The 19,350-nt window shown below is 37.5% G+C and overlaps 1 long non-coding RNA gene across 3 annotated transcripts in view; it reads right to left on the bottom strand.

The window, feature by feature from the left end:
* Window positions 1-1,743: 1,743 nt before the first annotated feature.
* LOC106734397 (uncharacterized) overlaps window positions 1,744-19,350 on the bottom strand; it is a 24,325-nt gene continuing 6,718 nt past the window's right edge. Inside the window, exons 2-6 of one of the 3 annotated variants that reach the window (XR_003548622.1) lie at window positions 17,428-17,689; window positions 15,078-15,194; window positions 12,895-13,134; window positions 10,826-10,923; window positions 1,744-2,616 (exon numbers count right to left, since the gene is read on the bottom strand). This is a non-coding gene — a long non-coding RNA (uncharacterized LOC106734397). Of the gene's footprint in view, window positions 2,617-9,996; window positions 10,924-12,894; window positions 13,135-15,077; window positions 15,195-17,427; window positions 17,697-19,350 lie in introns of those variants that run through there. The other 2 variants (XR_001370027.2, XR_001370028.2) reach the window with 2 other exon arrangements.

Below are 19,350 nucleotides of genomic sequence, written 5' to 3'. Positions count from 1 at the left end.
GCCCAGCTGTTTCTATAGGCAGAAGGTGAATGAGGTTGTTCCTTCAGCTCCTGATATAGCACTCCAGCTGTGGCCAGGGTTTCTTGCCTGGCTAGACCCACAGAATGCACGGTATCAGGACTACTCAATGTGTTGTGTGTCTTCTCCTGAAAGATATAGGAAGGAGCATGCATTCTCCAGTGGCTTGACTATGAGAGAGTCACTGGCCTGGCTGTCCCTATGAGACACAAGAGTGTGTGAGAAACAAGGAAGAATAAGGCTGCCCCAGTGGCTCTCAGCACAGGGTAGGGCTCATCTGGCTGCTCCTTCAGGATGTGGGTGGGTGTAGTCACAAGACAGCTTTGTATAGCTGTAGCTAGGGTACAATGTGACTAGAAACCTCCTCTCGTAATTCAGTGGTGTGGATGCCTCAGTTACCTCCCCAACTGGGCTCAGGGCCTGTGAAAGTTAAAGATTTCCCTTAGTAATGATTTCAGATATGTGAGGTATTCATGGGGCTCATGCTTATATCTTTCCTCTCACCAAAGTTCCTTCTGGTTCCAAGCTAATCTCAACTGTAGATACAGGCCAGCAAATGGAGAATGATTTGCACCCCTTTCTACAAGACCATCCTGCATCTCTGCTCTATATCATCACCACATCCCTGGTGCACTACGTTGTTTTTCCTCAAATGCTCCAGCTGATTATCAGCTGCTTAATCTTTGTTTTGGTCCTCTTTTGTGGGAAGAAGGCACGTTAAGTACTATAGTCAATTGTCTTGCTGAAAGTCTGGTTTTTGTTTTTGTTTTGTTTTGTTTTGTTTGTTTTAATACTGAGTCATAGGAATTATTTGTATAACCCAGAGACACATTTTTGTTATCAGATCTGTGTTTTTTGGTTTTCTTTAGTTTGGGTTTTTTGGTTTATTTAATTTTTTGTTTTGTTTTGTTTTTGCCATAGGGCATGCGTGCTCACTGAGCAAAGACAGATAGAGACAGAGAGAGGATGAAAATGAGAAATCACCCCTAGAAGGGTAGATGACATCACAATCCTTCCTTCTCCATTCTTCTCTTGAGATTTGGGCATGTGTGCCCATGTTCCCAGTGCTTTTTTTAAAGCTGCTTGATCTGGGATTCAAATCACAGAGTCAGTCTTGTAGGATCCAGTTTCTTAACCACCATGTCTCCTGCTGGACCTGCAGATATATATTTTTAAAATATTTTCTCCCAGGGCAGCAAGTGGTGTGGGAATTGTGGCACTGATTCCATGTGGCCAACAGTGCAGTTTGAGTCCAGACTTGTGGCTTGAGAATTGCACCAGTGTGTGGGCATGTGTGTCCCAAATCTCAAGAGACTAGCGTAAGAGAATTATTGTATGGCTATCTTTTTGGGGGGTGATTTCTCACTTTCCTTTTTATTCCCTCTATCTTAAAAACAGATTTCAACTTGGTAGTTCATGTGTTTTCTGTTAAGTAGCTTTTAAACTTGATTTACTTTTTTTTTTTTTATGCTTATTGCTTACCGTAATAGAAGAAACATTTGCTTTTCCCTAAGAAACGAAAATAATTTCTTAGTTTCCTTAAAGTCTCAATGACTAAGGCTTTTACATTTGGGCCTAAAAGACATTTCAAATTAATTATTATACACGATGTAAATCATACGCATCAAGTTTCATATGTTTAAATATACATATCCAATTACCATTTATCATATTGTTTAGAGATTTTTCTTGGAGATAAAAAGACTGTATAAGGCATGTGTTTATATGTAGCTTATTTATTCTGTTTCATTTCTCTATTTGTTCAATCTTATGCCAGTAGCTCAATGTTTGATTGGTATAGATTTATAATTGATTACATCAGGTAACAAGTGTTCTTCAACTTTGTTATACTTTTCTGAAACTTCTTTGGATATTCAGGTTCTTTGTAGCTCCATCTGAAACTTCTTTGGATATTCAGGTTCTTTGTAGCTCCATATATTTTTTTTAAGTTTAAAAAATTTATTTGGATATTAACATAAAGTTTCTTCTACAGACCATATAAATTTTTTTAATCAACTAGTCAACACTTACCCAAAACAAAAGTCTTTGAGGTTATTACAATTGATAGTGTGTGAAATCTATATATCTACTGAAGATAGCTGATATCTTAACTATGATGAGTCTTCTAGTCCATGAACGTGGTATATCTCTCCATTTATTTAGATCTTCATTGATGTTTCTCAGCAATATTTTATAATTTTTAATGTAATTATATTTGACATCTTTTGCTAAATGTACTATCGTATGCATTATGTTTTTGACTCTATTATAAAATGACTTTCAATTTTACTTTTAATTGGTTACTGCTAATACATAAAAATACAATAAAGTTTTGCATATTAACCATGTATCTTATGATGTTGCTAAAAATGCTCTTTCTAAAAATCTTTTTAGAAAATTTTGCAGGGTTTTCTTTCTACATAATTAAAACATCTGAAAACAAAAACAACACAACAACCAAAAGGCTAATTTCTTCTTTTCTCCTAATGTCACTTTTTTTTTTTTCCTCTTGGTACACTGGCCAGGACCTCCAATATAATGTTGATTAGAGATGGTGAAAATGGACACCCTTTCCTTGTAAGATAGTACATTATAAAACTGAAAAAAGAAGAGAATATTTTCAGAATAAATGTTATTTCCCAGTAAGCAATTTTATAATTTTTGCTTTAAATGCTCATATGTACTTTAAAGAACTTAAAATTTTAAAAAATTATATGTAAAGTATATAATATTGAATTATATTTCTTGATCTCTTAATTTCTTCATGAGGATAAGGATTTCTTCCTGGTATCATTTCTCTCCAGCCTACAGAATTTTTCTTTAGCACTTTTTACAGTATAGGTAGTCTTCTTGATGATTATTGCTCTCTCTTTTTTTAAAGTCTGAAATACATTTCATCCTTGTTCTTGAAGGATATTTTTATTGCCTTTCTAAGTTTTGTGTTGTTATTTTAACACTTTAAAGAGGTCTTTCCAGGATATTTTGACTTCTACAGTTTAAAAAGACAGTAATCACCTAAAGTAGTATGTTTTTCTTTCTTTCTTTCTTTCTTTCTTTCTTTCTTTCTTTCTTTCTTTCTTTCTTTCTTTCTTTCTTTCTTTCTTTCTTTCTTTTGAGAGGTTTTTGCTATAGGCTATGTGCATTCGCCAGAAACACAGAGACAGACAGAGAGACAGAAAGCAAAAATCACCCCACAGGGATTGGCCATGCTAAATCCCTTCTCCATTATCTTTTCAGGATCTTGGGCACACATGCACATGCACTGGCGTGAGTTTAAGTCACCAGGTCTGGGACTCGAATCATGGTCAATTTCATGGGAGTCCAGCAAAATAGCCATTACACCATCTCCTGGTCCCAGAAGTGTTCTCTTCTATATGATGTGTCATTAGTTTTCTTTGTTTAAAAAAAGTCACATTTTTAATTTTTTTAGTAATTTAGATATAATAAGCAGAGGTTGACTTTTTTTTAATATTTATCTTCCTTGAGTTTTATTAAAATCCTTGATTACTAAGTTAGGAATGTTTTTGAATATCATTCTTTTGAATATTTTTTCACTCTAGTCTCCCTCTTCTTCTTCTGAAAACCCAATCGCTTGCATATCAGATAATTTTACTATTGTCCCATATGTACCTGAGTCTTTTATCATTAAAAAAATAAATAAAACCTCTTTGGGGGGCCAGCAGGTGGCATGGTGGTTAAGGGTGCTGGATGGTCAACAATGGTTAGAGTCCCAGACCTGACAGCTTGCTTTCTCTCTCTCCCCTCTCTCTCTGTCCCTCACTGGTCAAATTAAAATAAATAAAGAAAGAAAAATAAAATACTTCTTTTAATAAACTTTTTTCAGATTAAATAATTTATGTAAATCTATCTTCAAGTTTTTCTAACTCATTCCTGTCATTTCAATTCTGCTATCATGCACACACAATAAATTTTAAAATTTTGCACACTATGTTTTTCCATAAGAATTTTCATTTAATTCTGTTACATAGTATCTGTAATTTTCTGAGGTTTAAAAAAACATTAATAATGAGAAGATTTTTCTTTATCTATTTGAATGTAATTACAATATCTCCTTCAATGTCCTTGTTTGCTAATTTTAACATCTAGATTATCTTGTGATTGCTTTTGTTGATTATTTCATCTTCTGAGAAATGGTCACATTTTTCTTGTTGTTTGTGTCAAGTAATTTGGGATTGTTTCTTAGATGTTGGAAATAATACACTGCAGAAACTCTCAACTTTTTAATTTTTCTTTAAGTTCTTTTCCTTTTTTTTACATTAACAAACTATTTTCTTGGTTGGATTCAAACTACAAATGCTTTCTCTTTGTAGCAACTTTTATCTTATTTGAATTATTTTACTGTTAGCTAAGGTGCTTCCACTGTGCTCCGTGTGTGTGTGATTCAGGATAAGTTAGTGATTTGGGCAGAATTAATGAGTTTGTGGCTTGCCCTGCTGGTCTCTTTTACATTTTGACAGCTGAGGTGGCCCTAAACTCTTATTTCTGGTCATTCAACTCTAAATTTTCTATCAGGAATTCTGCCACCTTGTGTAACATAGACCATGGCCTATTCTCCAATTAAAGCCATATAAACAGAAGACTTGTTTTAAACCAGTTACTTTTTTTCAAGTGTCAATTTGCTTCCAGATCTGTTTGCTTTTATACTCTCCAGAGCTTTCAAGTAGCTAGCCTGTGTGCATGTGTGCGTTGTTTTTGTGTTTTTTTATTTTTGTTTTGTTTTATGTTTATTTCCCTCATGGAAGAAAGATAGTGCAATGGAGAGTATATGAACAAGAGAAAGACAAGCACTCTGATAGGATCTTGTCATGTTTCAATCCACTTTCTCTAGCTTTTCAGCCAGTCAGGATCTTAGGTGTGCACACACCCAGCATGTTTCAAGTCAACTTGGGATCTGAACCCATGGCAGCCATGTGGCTTCAAGCGCTGAAGATGAGTATGCCACTACTGTACCACTATGACTAGGCCTATTTTTGTTTCTGATTCAGAGCTTATAACTGTTATATAATGCAGGGTTAATGTATGAGGAGCTTACATGGCCTGAGCTGAACCTGGTAGTCAGTTATTAAATTTTTTTTGAGAGGTTTTTGCTATAGGGTATGTGTACTCGCCAGAAAGACAGAGAGAGACAGAAAGCAAGAAATCATCCCCCAAGGGGGTGGCCACTCTGCAATCCCTTCTCTTCCATACTCTTCTTGGGATCTTGGTCATGTACACAAACACGCCCAGCATGAGTTTAAGCCACCAGGTCTGGGACTCGAACCATGGTCAACTACATAGGAGTCCAGTGACATAGCCATTACACCAACTGCTGGTCCCCAGTTATTGAAATTTTAAAAACCTGAAGAACTGTTAAGTCTGTTGGAGAAAAAATTTAGCAATAGTCTTAAATGTCAAGAAAAATAAACATGTATTGGGTCACTGGAAAAATCATGACATATTTTTTCTGTTTTTCTAGGCAAAAATGTGTCATGACATTCCCAATGACCAATATTTAGAAAAGTTTTACCTTCTATTAAATAGGATGCAAGTTTACTGTCATAGCTTTTAGGAGAGACAAAGTCATGATCCAACTCCCTTGCACTATTTTATTATAGCGGGATATCTTGGACCTAGAAGGATGAATGTAGTTTAGCTAGTGTTGGTATTTCACAGACATAATGCCATCAGAGATAGAATTAATTCAAGTGATCCAAGTATACACTAACATTTTACAGATAATAAATTGAATGTGAAATGATTATGTAATTTAAACATAGCACATACCATAATTAGCCAAAGTTTTCTGATGTTGCATATGCAGTAACAGCTATTTGGAGCATATCCTAGGGACTTTACTTCTGTGATATGCCACTACATATTACTAACTCTTTCTGCTGAGTATATTTAGGGTCACATTACTCAATAGTACTAAGAATCACAGTTACTTCTTAAATAATTGGTATACACAGGACAATACTGGTATACACTGAGTGTTACAGTAAATAATATATGCAAAAGCACGTCCTAGAAAGCTCAGTACATAGTATCTAATAATTGATTTTCATTTTCATCCGTTATTCTTCTTATTATTATTAATTGTTCAACTTCTCAGAATTTGGAGAGACCAAGGAAAAATAATACTTTTATAGTATTTGGAAATCTTTTATTTTTTCTTGTTCTAAAATGTACTTAAATTAAACGCATCTATATCTTCACCTAGCTTTGACTCTCTCTACTCCCCCTTTTTTTTTTTTTTTTGCCAGAGGGTGTGCACACTTGTGGAGGGGAAGAAATGAGAAAGCACCGTACTTCGAAAAACATGATCTTACAGCAATCCCTTATCTTCCATTTCTCTCACCTTTTGGTATTTTGTGCATGCATGCATATGCACCTGGCATTTTTCTCTGAGTCTTGGACTCACACTGTGCAGTTGGCCAGGTAGGACCCAGTTGCTTCAATCACCATGCTACAGCTGGTCTGGGTTTATTTATCTTTTAATGAAAACTAGAATACTAACCCAAAAGTAGGGAAATTTTACCTATAAAAAATAAATAGTAAATATTTTGCACAAAACAGTCTGTTGTGTAATCTGTGTTTGTGTGTTTGTGTGTGTGTGTGTGTGACCCCCTTTAACATATATAAACCATTCTCTTATCTTGAGGGCTGTACAAAAACTGGTGGTAGACCCTGAAACATGTAAATGGCCCTGAAACATGTAAAAACCATTCTCTTATCTAGAGGGCTACACAAAAACTGGTGGTATACTACAGTATACCCACATCTTATTATTAGACATTCTTACTATCTAATATTATTAAAGAATTAGATGAGATAGTGCATATAAAAACACTTTGCAAATTATACTATTAACATGTAATATATCATTATTATTATTTTTAGTTTTTGCTATATGGCATGTGCACTAGCCAGAGAGAGACAGAGAGGTGGGGCGGGAAGTGAGAGATCCCCAACTCCCACCTCTGGGGATGATCAGGCTGCAACCCCTTTTCCCCCACTCTCCTTTTGGGATTTTGGGCACACATGCACCTGTGCCTGGTGTGTTTCTCAATCCCCTGGATTCAGCACTTGAAGTGCAAAGTTGGCCATGTGGGATGCACATAGCCTTAACCTCCATACCACCTGTTGGCCCATGTGTGATATTATTATTGTTGGTAATAATTACCCATTGTCATTTAAAGTGCATTAAAAAGGCCTGGGGAATTGGAATGTAGGTAAATATTTTTTAAAAAATTTTAACCATTGCCACTATTTTATTTTTTTAAAGTTGACCAGAGAGAGAGACACACACACACAGAGGAAAATGAGAAAGCAAGCTGCCAGGTCCAGAACTTGAACTGCAGTCAGCCATTTGGGAATCCAGTTACCCTAACCATCATGCCACCTGACAGCCCCGGTAAGGTAAGTTGTAATAGAGGGAATTATGTAGGAAAAATCTAAGTCTTACCAGATTAATGTGATGTGAAACATTATTTTCCTTGTAGAAGCATGAAGCCTCAGACTTAATACAATGAGCAAGATAAGGTGGAATAAACACAGACACATATTATTTATTGCAGAACATTTTTCTTTTTTTGAGAGATTTTTGCTATAGGGTGTGTGTGCTCACTAAAGAAATAGAGAGACAGAAAGCAAGAAATCACTTCGGGGGGGTGTCCACGCTGCAATCCCTTCTTTTCCATTCTCTCAGGATCCTGGGGACACACACATATGTGGGTTTTAATCTGCTGAGTCTAGGAGTCGAACTGTGATCTACTACATGGGAGTCCGGCAAAATAACCATTACTCCACCTAGCTAGCCTGATTTCACAATATTTTTCTAAAGCCAACCTTAGAAAAAAGAATGTGGTCACTATGGAATTATAAAAAAAAATTAATAGTCTTAATCATCTCTAGCCAGAAATATGACATAATTTGACTTTATCATAATTTATTTATTTTTTTAGAGATGTTTTTGCTATAGAGCACATGCACTCCCCTGAAAGAAAGAAAGAGACAGAGAGACAGAAAGTGAGAAATCACCCCCCAGGTGGGATGGCCATGCCACAATCCCTTCTCCTCCATTCTCCTCTCAGGACCTTGGGCACACACACACACATGCATCTGGAGTGAGTTTAAGTCAATGGGTCCGGGACTTCAACCTCGGTCCACTACATGAAAGTCTAGCAACATAGCTATTACGCCAACTTCTGGTCCCCGTAATTTTATTTTTAACATGCAACATTTTAGCAAACAATGGCATTTCCTATTCTTTCAAATTAATATTGTAAATAAAATAATAAATGACCATATATTGTGAGTCTTCATAATTTTTCTATTATTTATTTATTTTTTTTGAGAGGTGTTTTTTGCTATAGGGTGCATGCACTCGCCAGAAAGACAGAGAGAGACAGAGATAGAAAGTGAGAAATCACTCCCCAGGGGGGGATGGCCATGCCACAATCCCTTTTCCTCGATTCTCCTCTCAGGATCTTGGGTATGCACGCACATGTGCCCGGCGTGAGTTTAAGCCACTGGATCTAGGACTTGAACTGCGGTCGACTACATGAGAGTCCGGCGACATAGCCATTACACCAACTACTGGTCTTTATTATGGCCTTTTTAAGAACATTAAAAATATAGGAACTATATCTGTATTTTAAATACTTTATTTTTTTTTATTTTTAAAATTTTTTTGGAGAGATTTTCACTGTAGGGCGCGTGCGCTCGCCAGACAGACAGAGAGAGACATAGAGACAGAAAGCGAGAAATCACCCCCCAGGGGGGATGGTCAGCCGCAATCCCTTCTCCTCCATTCTCCTCTCGGGATCTTGGGCATGCATGCACACGCGCCCGGCGTGAGTTTTAAGCCACCGGGTCCGGGACACGAACCGCGGTCGACTACGTGGGAATCCAGCGACATAGCCATTACACTAACTGCTGGTTCCCTTAAATACTTTATTATGATATTTTCTGGAAGAAATAAAAATGCTAGTTTTCTCAAGAATCAAGTCTTGTTTGATTCAAGGTCATTGACAGTTATTTATCATTAACATTAAAATTATATTTTTCTATAAATTCAAAAAGATTATTTTTAAAATGATAGCATAGTCTCTTGGCAAGGGACTAAGTGGTCTTGCAGGTCCATGACTCACTATGGCAATTAGAAATCAGCAGCTCATGTCTCCGTCAGCCTGTCAGATTTCATGTACAGAGCCATTTTGAAAAACTCTAGCACCATGCTGGCCGGTTTTGTAGATGTAGGAAAGCCTGTGCTATAGAGTACTGTGGAACTGTAATTTCATGAAGTCTCTTAGTCACCTCTAACACTGGAAGCAAATAATTAAATAACACATCATGCATCACAGAATAAGCTTGATAACCATGTTAAACACACTGACTAATTCTCCAATTTAACTATTTGATGAAAAGCAAGAAGCACTGAGTCAACTGATGAAGCACGGACATAATAAGACTGTTATATAAAGTTAAGAGAAAGTAAGAATCAGCTATAGAACCCAACCACAACCCACAGGCAGAATAGTACCGGTAGACTCTGATAATATAACAGAACACAAATTAGAAGTACAATCTTACAAATGTGTTTATGAGTCATGACCTACTCACATTTTTCACAGGAATTGCTGATTTCTCTGATGAACATTGGGACTTTTAAAATAACATTGGAGATGCAAGAAACTACTTTTCCAATGGAAAATGGAAAAATAAATGGGGTTAGAAAAATGTTATGTATTTTGTAAGAAAGGCATAAAGGGGCCAGAAAGTGGTGTGGTGGTTAAAGGAGCTGAACTCCCACATGGCTGGCCATGGGTTGAATCCTGGACCTGGTGACTTGCTTTCTCACTTTCCCTTTCCCTCTCTCACTCCCTTTCTCACTCTGTCCCTCTCTGCTCAAATAAAAATAAATTAAATAAATTAAATTAAATAATTATTTTTTAAAAAAGAAAGGCTTAAGAATTACTTACATGAAATCAGATTTACCCAAGAGGAAACAAAAGAACAACAAAAAACATTGGAGTCATATTTTATTTCTTCTCTGTCACTCTTCTCATTATATTGCATCTATCACCATATCCTACAGATTCTAGCTCTACTGGTGACTACCACTTAATAGGTGTTTACTGAGCACCTACCAAGTGTCAGGTACAGTTCTGTCAACTGGAGACATAATAACAGACAAAGAGAAAATGTTCCTAGTGTCATGAAGGTTAATATCAAAGAGGGAGTAGAAAATCAATAAAGAAATAAATACATATTCTTTCAGTTGGGCGAGTACTATGTGGAAAAATAAAATGGAGGAGAGGGATAGAGGTGCCTGGAAATAAGGTGTTGCAGGATGACAGTGTTATTTTATTTAGGTTGTTTAAGGAAGGTCTCTATGACAAAAGGGTATTTTGAACAGAGACATGAAGATACATGTGTATTTGTGTGTGTGCATGCGTGTGTGTGTGTGTGGTTGTGGGGTGGTGGGGATGGGAGATCAGTACACGCCACAAGGATCAAGAGCACTCCAGGAAGAGAGAATGCAAATCAAGAGGCTCCGCTGAGAGCATGATTCAGATCTTTGGGGCAGATCAAGGGATGAGTGAATGTCTGTGGAATGACTGAAGGGAAATGGAGAGAGAGTGAAGGGGAATCAGGGAAATGGGGCACCATATGAAAGACCTGAAAGAAGAATGGATTTTACTCTAGGATACAGGAAGCCATTGGTGTCACTTCCCATTTTAGACCCACATCATGGCTCAGAGTAGCAACACAATATAACAATAGGCTACTTCCTCTGTCTTACCTCCTAAATCTCCTTCCTTTCATGCATATTTTGCTTTGCCACAGTATCTATTTTTCTGAAACCTAGGACTGATCATCCACTCTTCTTCAAAAACTATCCTACAATATAAAACAAAACAAAACAAGAAAACACCTGGTCAGATCATTTTCAAGGCAAGCAAAACTACATAGAATCTCTGAAGATAACAGATGGTATGGACAACCTGCATAATTTAGGAGCACTTCAAATGGGGACAATGACAAAGATTAGATGGAGTTGAGGCCTGGAATAAGGTTGTGAGGTACTGTAGAATTAGCAACTGTGGGGAGCTTCTATTTTCTGGCATGAGTTGAACTGTGTTCCTCAAAAATTATGTGAAGTCCTAACCCCAAGTACTTCAGAAAGTGATCATATTTGGAAATAGGGTCATTAGTTCAGATTAAGTCATATGACAGTAGGGTGGACTCTTGATCCAATATGAGTAGTATACTCATAAAAAGAGGTGAAGAGACATACAGATAGAAACACAAGAGAAGATGGCCATATGACAATAGAGGCAGAGAATAAAAAATAAAGTAATGTGTCTACAAACCAAGGAACACCAAGGACTGCTGGCAAACAGCAAAAGCTAAGCAAAAAAGAATTCTTTCCTATAGGTATCACAGGGAGCGTGGCTCTACCAACACTTTGATGTCAGATTTCTAAGGTCCAGAGCTATGAGATAATACATTTGTTTTATAGCATCCAGTTTATGACACTTTGTGACAGCAGGCCTAGGATATGAATACATTTCCCATTGGCCAAAAGGAGAAACTTTCAGAACATACAGATACTAGCACTTAAGGCCTTCAACAGGGGGTAGAGACAGTATTCAGGGACCTGGCAGATTGAGAGCTGGAAAAGTAAACACACTAAACCCTCTGATCACCTGCCCGTGACTTCCAATGGTTTAGCAGAAGATGGAGAGTAACTGAAGTCATTAATGTGTACCCCTACGGGTCAGGCTCTCGGAGTTAAGAGGGGAGACAAATGAAATAAGATCTAGAAGTGCATATGAAACTATCCTGCATGAAGTCTGTAAACAACTTTATGTCAGCTTCTCTTTCCTGCCTCATCTCTTGTCCTCTCTTCACAAGTTATGTATTATCAGACATCAGAACCATTAGCTGCCATTCAAATGTATCCCATATGTTCTGCCATCATGTGTTTATTTATATGCTCCCCCTCCTAAAACACTTAATGCCTCTGCCACCTTCTCCATTTTTAAAAATTTATTCACTTTCCACATCCTCCATGAAACTTTCTATGACCCACCTAACAAAAATCACCCTACATTGCAACTCCCATAGTCCTGAGTTTACATCCACCAAAAGTTGTGTAATATTACAGTTAGGGGCCTGTTTTCTCCATTAAAGTTTCTTGGGGATTAGCTTAAGTTATATTCACCATTTATAAGCCCTGTGTATATCACAAAATGTATACAAAGTAGGGAGTAATACATATTGGTTTAGTGAAAATGATAGTTTTATACTGAAATGAATCTTAGAGAAATACAGTTTAATCTGAATATTTTATAGAACTGAAAACTGAGGCCCGAGAGAGTGCAATTGAATAGAAAATTAATGCAAAATAAGACTAGGATACAGATACTCATTTGCCTACCCTGGCACTTTTCCTATAAAAATTATGGATCAATCATTCTAAGTTTCATGTAGATAAGAAGGAAACAAAATGTAAAAGAGTTGGGAATATGGGAATAAAAATCTTTTTAAGATACTTGTATGTTGAGAAATTTTATAAAAGTAATTGAGAAAACATTTTGAGCTTTATTGATCCCACAATGTTTGAGAAACAGCTTGTGGTATTTAAGATCCCTCAAAAGCAGCTGGGTTCTCCATTTCTAACTCGGTAGCAGTGTGTTGAGACATAGATAAAATTATTTGCCATAATTTTAAAATAAATATATTGAATGGTTTAAATTGTCAGCTTAGGAAGTTTCAGAATCATTCAATCCTTACGCTCGATTTTTGTCAAGCAAAATGTTAACACCAATTTCAAGTAGCCGTAAATCAAAATGGCCAGTTTCTTACCTATTTTATTTGAGAACATCATCTCTCTTGTGTGACAAGAACAGGTAATGCATTTTCTCTTATTCTCTTTTCATATTAAATTTGTCATATTTTTAAATTAGTAGATGCCATACTTTCTGAATGATACCCTTCTGCTGAGGAGAACAAGGAAAATAAAATCCCATACAAATTAATGCACTTCATTTTTGTAGTGTTGTAGTTCAGGAGGTTCCCAAGATTATCCTCAGCTTCAGCAATTTTCTAGGAGTCAAAATAATCCACAAAGCAGTTTACTCACAGTTATAACTCATTTATTTATTAAAGAGAGATTTTTACTATAGGGCAAGTGTCCTTGCCAGAGAGACAAACAGAGACAGAGAGACAGAAAGCAAGAAATCACTCCCCAGAGGGTATGGCCATGTACCAACACCCTCTCCTCCATTCTCCTCTTAGGAACTTGGGTTTGTGTGCGTGCGTGCATACGAGCACACACACACACATACACACACACACACACACACACCTGACGTAAGTTTTAGTGAGGTCCCAGACTGGAACCACAGAAGACTACGTGGGACTCCAGCAGTGTAACTATTATGCCATCAGCTGGTCTCACAGTTAGAATTTATTAAAGGGAAAGGACACAAATTAAAATCAACAACAGGGAATGGTACATAGAACAGGAGAGACCAGGTACAGAGTCGCCAGTCATTCTTGTCCAGTGGAATTGTATAGACAATGCTTATTTCTCCCAGTAATGATGTGTGACAACATGCACGAATTGTTGATAACCAGGAAGCTTACCCAAGACTCGGCGTCCAGGTGTTTTTGGGGGGTTCAGCAATGTGGGCATGACTGAACACACACATTACTGACTTTAGTTTCTAGGGCCTCCAGAGGTCAAGCTGCTACCATACAATTCAAGGCCTATACCATAATCAAATTGCTAGCACAGACTACGTGATATGGCCCTAGGACTCCAGGTAAACAAAGGCACTCATCTGGCAAGGCATTCCAAAGGCTTAGAGGTGATCGCCTAGGAGCTGTAGGCCAAGGTTAATCCTTTACTGCACACATGTGTCTCATACATTAAAACATAAATTTCTCAAGATTAGCATCTCTCTACCTTGGTCCTACTCCACACCTGAGATTTTAAACCTAAGGTTCCAAACTTTCTCAGTTTAGGATACTTTTGTGTCTAAGTTATTTGTCATGGTGCCTTTTAAATCCCAAAGAGATTCCTAATAATAAGTAGGTCCAACAACTTAAGGGTTTGGGTGGTGTCTGACAAGTGATACTGTGATTCCCTCAAGAATTCCAAATATCCCATAGTTTGCTGCAGTGCTTCAGGGTACCTTGGCATACAATTTGGAAAATCCATTTCTATACAATGTTTATGTCACTCCAGAAGCTCACTCTTTCACTGTATATTTCCTTTAAAAATGCTTTGTTGTGATCTAAGTGTGTGTAGAATGTTAGGATCTGAGCTTTCATATATAGGTAACGTCTGTTCTGGGTAGTTTACAGTATTTCACAAATGTTATAAAGTTAAAAATAAAGGAAATTTAGGGGACTAAATTATTTTCTTCATTAAAATATTTTAATTACAGGTTGACTATTCCTTACCTGAAATGCTGAGGATCAGATGTGTTTTGAATTTCAATATTTTTGGGGGGGTTTTGTCCTATTTGCATATATATAATGAGATATCTTAAAGATGGGACCCAAATCTAAACACAAAATTTATTTTTTTTTCATATGCACTTTATGCACATAATCTGAAAGTAATTTTATACAACATTTTGTTTGACTACAACCCATCACACAAAATCAGATATAGAATTAGCCACTGCGGCATCGTATAGGTGCACAAAATGTTTCAGATTTTGGAACATTTCAGATTTTGGATTTTCAGATTACATATTCTCCACCTGAAAATTCCAGAGCTTGACACAGGCTCTAATAGACATCCAGAGGGCTGGCAGGTGGCGTGGTGGCTAAGGACGCTGGACTTCCACATGGCCTACTATGGTTTGAGTCCCAGATCTGAAAACTTGCTTTCTCACTTTCTCGCTCTCTCTCTCTTTCTCTCTCTGTCCTTCTCTGGTCAGATTAAAATAAATAAATAAATAAATAAATAAATAATAGACATCCAGAAACTGTTTATTGAATTAAAAACTTACACAAGAAGAGGACTTTCTTACCTTAATCTGGCATGAATGTATCAGCACCAATAGCCTTTAACATCAAGCCTTTTTCTTTGTCCATTGGGATGAAACTATTTCACTCTTTAAAAAAATTCTTTTTTCCTTTTTTGTCCACTATAAAAACAGAAATGGGAAACTGACTTTACAGATTCAGAATTATTAACTATGACTGCGTTCAATTTATTAGAGCACTATTGTTACTGAAGACATAAGAATCCAAAAAAGGTGAAGAAGTTGCCAGAGCTGTAACCTCAGAAATGGAGAACTATTAACAAGTAGTGCTAAATTGTGAATGTCTGGGGGGGAATTGACAGCTAATATTTAACTTTGTCTCTTTTATTTAAAAGGATGTGACCATTAATTAAAAAGTGTGCTGTTATATGAAGACTTTTAATTCTAAAAACTCTCTTTATAATAATTAAGAGGTCAAGGCTAATCCTTTACAAGTGTGTATTATAAATTTAAAATAAAACTCTCTGAGAATTAGAATCCCTATCCTATATTTCAGACATGCACTATTGACGTGATTATAAATTGGTGTGAATTTCTGTGATCATGTATGCCAAAATCCTGGAAAGTATGTCCCATTTTCCTTGTGCCAATTTAATTTTTATAGTATATTATACAAAGCTATGTTATGCATTAATATAATGTATGTTAACATATTGCAAGTGTTATTTTACTACAACAACAAATACTATTATTTTTTAATATAATGTAATTGGTCAAATAAATTATGACATATAGAGACATAGTAAAATACTATATGTTCATGAATCATGATACTGTACAAGTGTATTAATAGCATGAAAAGTGTTCAGAATGAATTACTAAGAAAGGCAGAAAAAAAAGAATATTATCAATGTATATATATTTTACACATATAGATGCGAACACTAGAATGAAATACACCAATGGGTTAAGGTGATTTGAGTGTTTATCAGGAAAGGGTAGTGGGTAGTACATGAAGTTATTTTCCCTTCTCCCTCCCTCCTTTTTTTTTCTTTCTTCTTTCCTTTTCCCTCCTCCTCCTTCTTTATTTCCCTCCTCCTCTTTTAAGCATTTGAACTTTATTACTTTTTAAAGTTGAACAAATTATACTGCTTGGTTTTATTGTTAGCTTTATCTCATAAATACTTGCTATTTGGATTTTCCTTAGGGAATTTAGATGAAAAAAGAAAGTGAAACAGTTGCATGTCTCTCCATTCCACTTGATGCCCCCTTTTTCCTTCATATTTCTAAATTTTCTTCCTCTGCAAATGAAGAAGGAAAACAATAGAAAAGGGAGGACCACACCCCATTGTGCCTTTCGGAAGCAGACCTAGCAAGCCAGCCCACCTTTTCATCCCTCTTCAGACAAAGACATATGTAATGAACTTATTTCTGTTTATTTTTTACTTCTTTTGATAATTGAGGGGCTGTTTGGTAAACAGAAAAGTTAACTATTTGCTACCTAATTGCTTCATAGTGTTAAATGTTAAATGTTTCTTCCCCACAACAGTTAAGAAAAAAAATAGTTTTAGCATAATGCATAAAACCAAAATGATTTATAGTTTTTCTGATATTTTGTATTATTTTTCTAATAAGTTAATAAGTTGAGGTTCTTGAATTGTCCAATTAATTTCTGAATAAAAAAATTCTAGGGACCAGCAGTTAGCGTAATGGCTATGTCACTGGACTCCCACGTAGTCAACCACAGTGCGAGTCCCGGACTCGGTGGCTTAAACTCACGCCGGGTGTGTGTGCGTGAGTGCCCAAGATCCCGAGAGGAGAATGGAGGAGAAGGGATTGGGGCATGGCCATCCCCCCTGGGGTGTGATTTCTCAATTTCTCTCTGTCTCTCTCTGTCTTTCTGGTGAGCGCACGCACCCTGTAGCAAAAACCTCTCCCCCCCAAAAAAAATAAAATCCCAAAAGAGCCAAAAGCAAGTTATATTTAAAGACCAGAAAAAGAAAGTTAATAACAGAAAAAATACCATTTAAAAATGACTAAAAGCAGCTTTGGGGCTTACTTACTCTTCCAATATTGAAGTCTGGATTTTAGGGAAGGTGCACAGTTCATTGTGGATCAGGACATTTTCAGAGTTGAAACTGGTAGGGGAGGAGTATTAGTGACAGTACTGATGTTCTACTAACAATTGTACACAGCCTGACCTGGAGCAGATAGTCCGAGGCTTGAGAATATTAAGCCTGTGGTAGATAAGTGGAACCTCTGCTTTCATAACTATGCTCTCAATCAGTCCTTGTTTACAAAATGAATCTCTTCAACTCAATCATCATCGGTACTTCATGGACTTCCTAGGAAACTGGTGGAAGAAAGACCATTTTAACCACACATTTGAACTTACCTTCATGTTGTGGGTGTCCTGTGGGTCTCAGGTTGAACACTGTGGAGCTGACCCAGGATTCAGGCAAGTCTGGGTCTAGCTACAGGGTGCAGATATGAAACCAAATGTGGTTTTATTTTCAGAGGCCAGACACATGTCTTAAGGAAGAAGTCATGGCAGGGAACAAGGCTATAGATTAAGCAGCAGAGGTGTGGGTAACCTCCAGGAGTTCCCATAAGTGACTTCCGGTTGGTGAAGTGTAGAGGAAAACCATGCCAGTGAACTGGAACCTCAAAGAAAAGGAACAAAATGACAGACATCGCAAAGGCAAGTTCTCAGAACGCGAGTGACAAACGTGTGCAGGGAGAGCATTCCAAACTATAGGAGGACTTTGAGCTATTTTATTCCTATCCACGCAGGGACATAACTTCTTTGCATTCATTATTGTTATTTTGGTCTTATTCTCAGCCTGTTTTCACTTAGAAAATACAGAACTACATTTACATCTCTTTCAAAAAGAGTAGGGGAATAGTCAGTAGATGGCACATACAAAAGGCACAGATGTGTGGGCTTCTTGTCCCTAATTTTAAAACACTAAGCACTAGAGGTATCATTTGGAAAGAACAGGAGTTACCAGGAAATCATATAGCTAAGATGAAAAACGGAAAAAAAAATCACTGAGTGGCATTTAATCTTCAAAGTAAGAACTCCTTATTCTTGGGTCAGACTGATAAATGACTTGGCATTTAAATGGATCAAATTCATACCCTTGCGGGTGCAACTGAGCCATCAGACACGTAGGATGGAAATGTTCTTTGGTGTTACTGCCTTTTTAGTCTGCATGGCTAGTCGCCTTTGTAGCGTTTGCATTGGCTTTGGAAAACATTTTAGAATATCCCGATAACAACTTCAAGATTAAGGGGAAAAAAAAATTCTACACACTTCACAGCTCCTTCCTATGACATGAATGTGTAAATTGAATTCCCTCTCAAGATGAAAAAAACAAGGGTTGGCTTCCCAAAAATGTTTTCATTGGCTTTAGGGAACTAAAACACACCAGTGTCTGAGTGACTAATACTTCCTGTAAAATAAAGATAGATCATCACATAATTAAGTTCTGGCTCAAATATAATTGTTGTCTTGAAACAGTTCTGGGGATGAACTTGGTAATATTAATGAACTTTCCAAGATTTCCACCAATGTTCCAGTTTATCAGTTAGTCCAGGCCATCTTACCCTTGTGCTAACCATCCTGGAATACTTAAACGGATTAAAAAAAAAAAAAACTTTCTGGAGAGCACCGAAGGGGAGGAACAGGAATAGATCTCAAATTAGTTATTTATCTGCTCTTGAATGGATTCCAGTTGGAGTAGGTAAAAAATCCTTTTGGAATTATTTGCGGGTTTCGAAGAGCCTTCCTAGCCCATTAGACAGAAAACAGAGAGTTGTATATACAGCACTTAGAACGAAAAGTCCCTAGCCCTATTTCTCTGACTCGCATCCTGAGTCGCCAGTGTTTTCCAGTTCCAGCTCTGTATCCAGTAGTTTTGTAGGAAGTTCTACTGAACGCGTACCCCAGAGGGGAGCCTGCCTGCTCAGGAGGGTTTTGTTGCGGCCGAGTGTGAACTCTGGGCGCGAGAGCGCATCTCAGCTTTAGATCACACCCACTCGGGTGTGCGTGTGAGTGTGTGCCGGGTGCCTGCGCGCGTGTGTACGTGTGGGGAGGTGTGCGCCAAAGGGGTGGGGTGAGGGGCAGCGAGGAGGGCTCTAGGTGAAGCGCGAGGAGGGAGGTCGCCCGCTCCGGCCTCTCCCCCAGGGGCCCAGGCGGCTCGCTGGCTCTCGGGCTGTACCTCCTGGTGTGCGCCGTGGCGGCGCCACAGGCCCCTCGAGCCTTTGACCGCCGCCCTTAGCCGCCCGGCCCGCCGCCGAGACCAGCGATGGCGCG

This window comes from Tupaia chinensis, unplaced genomic scaffold, assembly GCF_000334495.1.
Source record: "Tupaia chinensis unplaced genomic scaffold, TupChi_1.0 Scaffold000106_1, whole genome shotgun sequence".
Classification (NCBI taxonomy): Eukaryota; Metazoa; Chordata; class Mammalia; order Scandentia; family Tupaiidae; genus Tupaia; species Tupaia belangeri.
Note: the sequence above shows the minus strand (reverse complement) of the source record. Positions and strands in the feature narration are given on the sequence as shown.